This window comes from Eschrichtius robustus, chromosome 9 (genome assembly GCF_028021215.1).
Source record: "Eschrichtius robustus isolate mEscRob2 chromosome 9, mEscRob2.pri, whole genome shotgun sequence".
NCBI classification, from domain to species: domain Eukaryota; kingdom Metazoa; phylum Chordata; class Mammalia; order Artiodactyla; family Eschrichtiidae; genus Eschrichtius; species Eschrichtius robustus.
Window position 1 is genome coordinate 19,197,625 of NC_090832.1, and position 9,412 is coordinate 19,207,036.

A 9,412-nucleotide genomic window follows, 5' to 3' on the forward strand; every position below is an offset into this window, starting at 1 on the left:
TCAAGTGCCAGATCAAGGGATTACCTGCTCTTTTCACTCTGAATTTCCCTGGCAGATTTACACATTCATTTATTTATTAAAAAGCTTCTGATGGTGCCAGGAAATGTTCTAGATACTCCAAGTACAATGATAGGAGCAGAATAGAGAAGATTCTTCCTCTCAAGGGCCTTATACTATACTGGAAACAAGATAGGTAATTAAAGCAATAGGCAATTAAATAAATAAAATAATTTAGGATAGTTATAAATTTTATGAGAAAAATAGGAAAATGCCATTTAATGAGTAATCACTGAATGAAGAATAAAAGCTACACTAATCGGCAGGCCTACCCTAAAGGAAATATTGAAAGTAGGTGCCAAGTTGCATTTGCTTACCATGTGGATAACCAATGGTCCCAGGACTGTTTATTGAATAGACCACCCTTTCTCATTCCTCTGCAGTGCCACCTTAGTCTTAATTTGAGTGCTTATATAAGATTGGGTTTGTTTCTACACTCTCTTCTCTTCCATTAGTCTATGTGTCTGTCTGTGCTTGCACCAATTCTTAACTGCCTTAATTACTGTAGCTTTATTATAAGCCTTCTTTTCTGGCAAATCAAACCTCTCATTCTGTAATTCTTTTTCAAGTTTGTTATAACCATTCTTGTTTCTTTGCGTTTCCATATACATCTTAGAATCAGCATCTCAATGTTCACAAACGCACCTGCTGGTACTTGTGTTGGGGCTGCATTGAGTCTGTAGATCAATTTGAGGAAAATTGTAAACATCGAGCCTTCAAAAATACTGACATGGTATATCTAACATTTATGTAAGTCTTAACACCTTTCCATCATATGAAGAGGTCTTGAATTGTGTGTAGTTGGTTTAAAAATAAAAATAAAAATAAAATTGATTTGTGTAGAATGAGTTTAGATTCAATGACCCTGATAATTCTAAAATTTTATAGAATTGCATTTTCAATGTGTAGAAACATTGTTTTTTTCTTACTTTTCAATCCTTATACATCTTGTTTTTCGTATTTTATTTCACTGGCTAGGACTGCCAATAAAATTTTGAATAAAATTGGAGAGAGTAGGCAACCCAGCTTTTGAGAGGAAGTTTTCAAGATATCCCCATTAAGATTTGTGTGTGTGTGTGTTTGCTGCGTTGGGTCTTCGTTGCGGTGCGTGGGCTTCTCATTGCAGTGGCTTCTCTTGTGGAGCATGGGCTCTAGGTGCGTGGGCTTCAGTAGTTGCAGCACATGGGCTCAGTAGTTGTGGCGCACACGCTTAGTTGCTCCGCAGCATGTGAGATCTTCCCAGACCAGGGATGAAACCCTTATCCCCTGCATTGGCAGGAGGATTCTTAACCACTGCGCCACCAGGGAAGTTCCCCCATTAAGTTTTTTTTAATAAACTTTTCATTTCAGGATAGTATTAGATTTATAGAAAAGTTCAAAGATAGTACAGAGAGTTCCTATGTACCTCACCTGCTTTCCCCTGATGCTAATATCTTACATTATTATGGTACATTTGTCACAATTAATGAACTGATATTGATACAATTAACTAAAGTCTATATTTTATTCAGATACCCTTCGTTTTGACGTAATGCCCTTTTTCTGTTCCAGGATCTCATTCAGGACACCACATTACCTTCAGTGAACATGTCTCCTTAGGCTCCTTTTGGCTGTGACAGCTTCTTAGACTTTCCGTGTTTCTGATGGCCTTAACGATTTTGAGGAGTACTGGCTAGGTACAGCTGACCTTCGAACAACAGGGGTTTGAACTGTGCAGGTCCACTTATACGCAGATTTCTTTTCAGTGGTAAATACTGCAGCACTACATGATTTGCAGTTAATTGGAATGGTGGATACAGAACGCCGACCATAAGTTATACTTGGACTTTCCACTGTGAGGAGGGTTGGCGGCCCAGCCCCACTGATGTTTAAGTGTCAGCTATATTTTGTAGAATGTGCCTTAACTGGGATTGTCTGATGTGTTCTTCATGACTAAATTTTGAGTTATGCGTTTTGGGGAGAGGAAGACCACAAAGGTCCAGTGCCACTCTCATAGGTCAAGGGTACATACTATCATGACTTACCACTCTTGATGTTAATCTTGATCACTTGGCTGAGGTAATGTTTTTCAGATTTCTTCCCTGCAGAGGCTTGCCCCCAACCTCTCACCTCCCTTTCCATATTGTTCTCTTTGGAATGAAATTGCTGTGAATAACCAACACTTAAGGAGTGGGGAGATGTGCTTCACCTCCCTGAGGGCAGAATCACTACATAAATTATTTGGAATTCTTCTGCATGGTAGATTTATCTTTTCTCCCATTTATTTACCTGTTCAGTTATTTATATCAGTTTATCAGGAATTGATATTAGGATAATTCTAGACTTATAGAATGGGATAGAAACTATCCCTCTGCTTCTATTTTCTGTAAGAGATTATGGAGACTTGGTGTTATTTCTTCCTTAAATATTTAGTAGAATTTACCAGTGAAACTATGGATCTTGTGCTTTACCTTTTGGAAGTTTATTAACTATCGATTCATTTCCTTAATAGATACGGGGATAGTCAGGTTATCTAATTCACCTTATGTGAGTTTTGCTAGTTTGAGTCTTTTAAGGAACATTTCACCTAAATTATCAAGTCCGTGGCCATAGAATTGTTCATAGTGTTCCTTTATTATTCTTTTTATGGGTTCTGTAGCAATGATTCCTCTTTCATTTATTGTGTCAGTCATTTGTTTATTTTTCCCTTGGTAGTGAGGATAGATGTATGGATTTTATTGATTTTTTCCCCCAAGGAACTAGCTTTTGGTTTTATTCATTTTTCTCTATTGACTTCCTATTTTTAATTTCATTGATTTCTGCTCTAGTTTTTATTATTTTTCTTCTAGCTTTAGGCTTAATTTACTGTATCTAGTTTGCTAAGGTAGATTAGGTTTTAGATCTTCCTTCTATTCAAACATATGAATTTAATCCTGTACATTTACCTCTAAGCACTGCTTTCACTGCATCCTACAGTTTGATAAATTGTGTTTTCTTTTATTTAGTTCAAAATATTTAAAAATGTATCTTGATATTTCTTCTTTGACCCACGTATTATTTAGAAGTATATTAATTTCCAAATATTTTGGGATTTCCCAACTATTTTTCTGCTACTGAGTTCTAGTTTAATCCTATTAGTCTGAGAACATAACTGAATGATTTCTATCCAGTATGGCAGCCACTGGCCACATGCAAATTTCAATTTAAATTAATTAAAATTAAATAAAAAATTAAAAGTATTTCCTTAGTCTCACCAGCTATGTTTTAAGTGCTTAATAGCCACATGTGGCCTAGTGGCTACTGTATTGGTTAACACACATAAAGAACTTTTCTATCATTGCAGAAATTTCTTTATTTTCTCCCAGCTTTATTGATATAAAATTGACATATAACATTGTGTAAGTTTAAGGTGTATACTGCGCTGATTTGATACCCTTATATACACTGCATAATGATTACCACCATTGCCTTAACTAACACCTCCATCACATCCCTTTATTACCATTTCTTTTTTGTAGTGAGAACATCTGATTTACTCTCTCAGCAACTTTCAAATATATAATACTGTATTGTTAATTATAGTCACCATGCTGTACATTAGATCCCCAGAACTTGTCCATCTCGACATCTCCCGATTTCCTCCGCCCTCAGCCCCTGGTAACCATCATTATATTCTGTTTTTATGAGTTTGGCCTTTTTAGATTCCACATATAGGTAACACCATGCAGTCTTTCTCTGTCTCTGACTCATTTCACTTAGCATAATGCCCTCAATGTCCATCCATGTTGTCACAAATGATAGGATTTCCTTCTTTCTCATGGCTGAATAATGTTCTGTTGTATATATAGGCCACATCTTCTTTATCCATTCAGCCACTGATGGACACTTAGGTTGTTTTCACATTTTGGCTATTGTGAATAACACTGCACTAAATATGGGAATGCAGGTATCTCTGAGATATCCTGTTTTCATTTCCTTTGGAAATATACCCAGAAGTGGGATTGCTGGATCATATGGAAGTTCTATTTCAGACAGCACTGTTATAGAACATGACATAGGAAAATATCTTTATGATTTTAGAATAAGTTAGGATTTTTAAGCAGTCACAAAAACTGTCATGACAAAGGAAAATATGTTAAAACTACATAAAACTTAAAAAATTTTCCTTAAAAAAGCCAATAGGAGGGCTTCCCTGGTGGCACAGTGGTTAAGAATCTGCCTGCCAATGCAGGGGACAAGGGTTCAAGCTCTGGTCTGGGAAGATCCCACACACCGTGCAGCAACTAAGCCCGTGGGCCACAATTGCTGAGCCCGAGTGCCACAACTACTGAAGCCTGCGTGCCTAGAGCCCATGCTCTGCAACAAGAGAAGCCACCCAATGAGAAGCCCACGCACCACAACAAAGAGTAGCTCCTGCTTGCTGCAACTAGAGAAAGGCCCGCATGCAGCAACAAAGACCCAACGCAGCCAAAAATAAAAATAAATAAATAAATTTATTAAAAAAAAAAAAAGCCAATAGGAGAGTACAACGTAAGTTAACAGAATAGGGAAATATATGTGCTATAAAATTTTTAAAAGCTCAATTTTGAAACATTTAATTTATAAAACTTATTATGAAAACACATATGACAAAACAGAAGAAAGAGAGAAAAAGACTTGAAAAGATATTTCACAAAAGAGGATTCAAATAGCCAACAAACATATGCAAATATGACCAGCCTCATTAGTCACCAGGGAAATGATAATTTAAACCATAAATCAATGTGAAATCTTTTCACACTTTCTAGATTGACTAAAATTAAAAAGTGCTTACAATACCAATTGTTGGCAAAGATGTGGAGCAATTATGGCTCATATACACTATAAATATAAAGAGAGAGAGAGAGGGGTTCTTTAATTTTAAGAAATTGCCTTACTTCGTGTTTTTAGAGGTTGGCAAGTCCAAAATGTGTAAGGAAGGCTGGCGGGATGGAGACCTAGGGAAGAGTTGACGTTGCAGCTTAAATCTGAAGGCAGTCTGCTGATGGAATTTCCTCTTCCTCAGGGGAGGTCAGTCTTTTCTTAAGGCTTTTAACTGTTTAAATGAGGCCCAACTACATTATGGAGGGTAATACGCTTTACTCAAAGTCTACTGATTTAAATGCTTATCTCATCTAAAAAATACCTTCAAAGCAGCATCCAGACATGTTTGACGAATATCTGGGTACTGTAGCCTAGGCAAGTTGACTCATAAAATTAACCATCACACCTAATAATCCAATATCTATGCTAAAAACAAAAACGGAAAACAAAACAAAACTCCACCTTTTATAAATGTTCACAAGAAGTCATGTACAATGCATCATTGACTGTAATATGGAAAAAATAGAAACAACAAAAGGAATAAATAAATAAGCTATGATTCATATATTTATACAGTGGGATAACTCACAAGAGATAAAATAAATGAAACATGAATACATGGAGAAATCTTCAAAAGTATAATGTTGAGTGAAAAAAGTAGGTTTTAAAGTTATTTTGATGGTATGAAGCCTTATGGGGTGCAGAAGACAGTTTGCAGTTACTTTTTGGTTTCCCTTGTTTTGTGAGCTTCTTTCCTTTCCTCTCACCTCCCCTTTCCCTTGCCAGTGTCTCCTTTACTTTCCAAATAAACTACTCACACTTGAAACATTATCTTTAAGTTAGCTTTGAAGAAATTCAAACTAATTCATGTGTTATGCATAATTCAAATATGAAGTAAAAAATATTATGTATGCCAATATACTCAAGGAAACCCCAGTCCTTTCAAAAGGATCTTGTTTTCTTTCTGTGACTTAATATGTCTCATTTTATTTTTTTTCTTTATGTTCTATGTCCTTATTTTGATATCTCCTCCAAACTCTCAAAAAGACCTGTAAAATCTCTCATACAATAGTATCAGGTAAACTATTAGCTCCATGATTTTCCATGAAGATATTCATCCTGGAGCTTTTCTCTAATTTGGACTGAGAGTTTTTAGACTGGCTGCACAGCTGTTCTGGAACTTTCCTTTGCTGTTATTCTGGATTTTTTCTTCATTTCTCCTATATGTTGGAGTTCTGACGTCTTGGATCTCAAGTCTACCTCATCTTAACTGGAGCATATTCTTTAATAACTTTCTGAGAAAAGGTGCTTTGAAGGTAAATATTTAAGTCCTTACATGCCTAAAAATACTATTACTCTACCCTTACATTTGATTTAATGTTTGAATAGTTATATGATTCTATATTAGAATTTTTGCCCTCTCAATTTTAATTTCAAAGGCATTTGTTTATTGAATTCTTAATTTCAGCATTGCTTTATCAAGTCCAATGCCATTCTGATCAACATTTTGTCATATGTAACCTATTTATTTTGTATGGCAGCTTTTATTCTCCTCTTTATTCTTGATATTCTGAAATTTCATAAGATTTACCTCAGTGTAGATCTTTTTGTAATCATTGGACCCGTTCAATATGCAAATTTTTGTCACTCAGTTCTGGGAAATTTTCTTGTATTATTTCTTTTCTAAATTCTCCCTCTTAATGTTCTTTTTTCTCTCATTGTGAAACTTCTATTATCTGGTCATTTAAACTCCGGGATGGAATGTTTTTTGTTTCTTTTGATTTTTTATTTTTATTTTACATTCGTTATTACTACAATAGTGCTGCATAACAAACTTCTCTAGAGCTCAGTGTTATGCAAAAACAAGTATTCATTTTCTTGCTCATTAGTCCGTAGTTGGCTGGGGCTCCATAAATTTTGACCAGAGTCAGCTGGACTTGGCAGATCAGGGTCATCTGCTCCATGTACTTCTTATCTTCCTTAGACCAGTGACTTCTCAAATGGCAGATGTTCAATAAAGCAAATAGAAACTCATGTGCCTCTTAAGACTGTGGTTTGGAAACAACACACTCACTTCTATACACACTCTTTTGGTCTTGTAGTCCTAGCCCAACATCAATGGAGTGGGAAAATATGCTCTACTCTATGGGGGAAAAGGAAGAAATATTTTCTGAATACATAATCTAATTTATCACACTTACGCTATATTTCATTTTTGGGGAAGTTTCTTCTTTCTGAATGATTTTCTCTTGATTTCTCTATTTTTTGCAATCATATATTTTATTTCCAAGAACTCTTCTTTGTTTTTTGGTTCCATTTTATAAAAGTATTGTTTTCTTTTTAAACAAACAGAAAAAATTCTCATAACTACCTGAAAAATTGATTGGCTTTTAAAAAAATTTTTATTGGAGTATAGTCGATTTACAGTATTGTGTTAGTTTCTACTGTACAGCAAAGTGAATCAGCAATATGTATACATATATCCCCTTTTTGACTGGCTTTTTTTCTTTCTCTTTCTCTCTTTTAAAAATTTTTGTTCTGCTTTCTAAATTTCTCTTGGAGTTCTTTTTCCTCTTTATTATGTCTCTGTCTTACATATTGGAGGCAATATTTAAATGTCTAACAACACTTCATTGATTTAAGAGTGAGACACTGTCATTAAATGGAATTCTGTGAATGTGGGTAGGGATTATTGACTGGTGGGGTTCACTGTAGGATTATTGGATGGGAGGCCCAGCTATTTTATTGCCTCTTTCCATGTCAGTATCTGTAGAGCCTGTCTCTTTGTCTGCTCAAGCTTTCCAGAGATTAATTTTCCAGTCTCCCTTCTGGGAAATATAAGCCTGGTTGCTAGTTAGAGAGAATGGAAGTCTCCATGTTCAGCCTGGAGATATGCACCCACTCTCCCTCTTTTCAGGATGACATCCCTCATTTATTACATCATGCATGGTATCCTTTCCAGTATAATTTCTCCTGATTATAAGCCTTATGCATTCTATAGGCATGGGGGATGGGTAATAACCTACTGTACAGGATTGCAGAGATCATCCCATTAAAGATGCTATTAGAGAAGTAGCATCCTGTACTAAAGAACTGAACTTAAGTGACATTAAACTAACTTTAAACTGTTCAGAGTCTACCTTAGAGTTCTACCATTGTCCTCAAGGGAATCTTTTTCTCCAGTTCCTGAGTTTTTCCAGGTTTGTACTATGAATTATGTTGTTTCTTATAGGCTCTTCCCTTGCAAGTGCCTAGATTTCTGCATTCTCATCTGTGTTATGTCAGTTACCACTCTTTGTATGCTTTCCACCTCCAAAATATTTGTAGTCATTTCATTTCCTGTTGTCTCCTTTCTCCATCTATTTGATCTTTTGGGTTTTTAAACTTTTAAAATTCATCTGTTGTCATGTTACTGGAATTTTAGGAGCAAATAGAGAGAAACACATGTGTTTAATTTGCCATGTTTAATCAGAACAGAATGATACTTCTAAAATTCAAATCAAGTCAGTCATATCTCAACCCTGTTTAAAAACCATCAATGGCTCCACATAAAACTCAATTTGAAGTCTAAACTTTGTAAGATGGCACTTCTTTCTTGTCAACAACCCTACTCCCACTCATACTATCACTATCACTCATTACTGAAATTCATTGTTTCCTACGATGCCATGCTTTCTTTTATCTTGGGGCATTTGCTCTGAATTTCCTCTTTTCCCTCTATTCCTTTTCTAGAACCTAAAAGTCTTCAGTTCTCAGCTTATCATCTGCTCTTTCCACTTCTTAGGATGGATGCTCATTTTTTCCTTGCTATAGCACCCTGTACTATGCTAGTCTGCATTATATGTACATTAAGAACTCTGTGTCCCACTCTGCATTATGAAGGCTAAGCAGGGTCTCGTTCTTCTTCACTATAAGAGCATCAACACTCAGTATCTATGTAGCAGGTACTCATTAAAAAATTGATGAGTGATATGGGTCAATGGAACAGAATAGAGTGCCCAGAAATAAACCCACACACCTATGGTCAATTAATCTTCAATAAAGGAGGCAGGAATATACAATAGAGAAAAGACAGTCTCTTCTGCAAGTGTTGTTGGGAAAGCTGAACAGCCACATGTAAATCAATGAAGTTAAACACTCCCTCACATCATACACAAAAATAAACTCAAAACAGACTTAAAGAGTTAAATATAAGACATAAGATAAAACTCCTAGAAGAAAATGTAAGCAAACATTCTCTGACATAAATCATAGAAATGTTTTCTTTGGGTCCATCTCCCAAGGCAATAGAAATAAAGGCAAAAATAAACAAATAGGACCTAATCCAACTTACAAGATTTTGCACAGCAAAGGAAACCACAAGCAAAACGAAAAGACAACCTATGGAATAGGAGAAAATATTTGCAAATGATGTGACCCACAAGGGCTTAATTTCCAATATATACAAACAGCTCATACAACTCAATAACAACAACAACAAAAACAATCCAATCAAGAAATGGGCAGAAAACCTAAATGGACATTTCTCCAAAGA